Here is a 632-nt window from a genome sequence, read left to right as displayed (position 1 = left end):
CTGTGGGGAGAGAAAAGGGGGTGACACCGGGGTGGGGGGACAGGGGGGACACTGGGATACACCGAGACCTGGACTGGATCCAGTGGGACCAGAACTGGGACAACTGGGATCATACTGGGAGCACCTGGCAGCACATTAGAGGCAACTGGGGTATACTGGGACTGACTGGGATCATTCTGGGAGTGAACGGAACCATAGTAGTGGTGAATGGGAGACACTGGAACCACGCTGGGGGAACTGGGGTCCTACTGGGAGCAGCTGGGCCCCTGCTTGGGTCGTACTGGGACTATACTGGGAGTGACTGCAATAACACTGGGAATGTGTAAGAGGGACTCCAGCCATACTGGGGATGACTGACATCAAACTGGATTTGTATTGGAAGTGTCTGGAAGTTATTGGGATCATACTGGGGGTGACTGGACTCATACTGGGATCATACTGGGAGCAACTGGGACCCATCATCATCATCATCATGGCCAGTCTTCGCAAATGAAGATTTGGGAAAGGTCTCTCCCCACGTTTGCTCCAAGTGTGCTGGTGACACAGGGCTTTGCAAATGCGGGTGAGGCCTTCGAGCCTGCGCAGTGGATTTTTAGGTGAGACACAGCACGCGCTGAACTGAGCCCACCCTT

This window comes from Neopelma chrysocephalum, unplaced genomic scaffold (assembly GCF_003984885.1).
Source record: "Neopelma chrysocephalum unplaced genomic scaffold, ASM398488v2 Primary Assembly neopelma1_94493, whole genome shotgun sequence".
Classification (NCBI taxonomy): domain Eukaryota; kingdom Metazoa; phylum Chordata; class Aves; order Passeriformes; family Pipridae; genus Neopelma; species Neopelma chrysocephalum.
Note: the sequence above shows the minus strand (reverse complement) of the source record.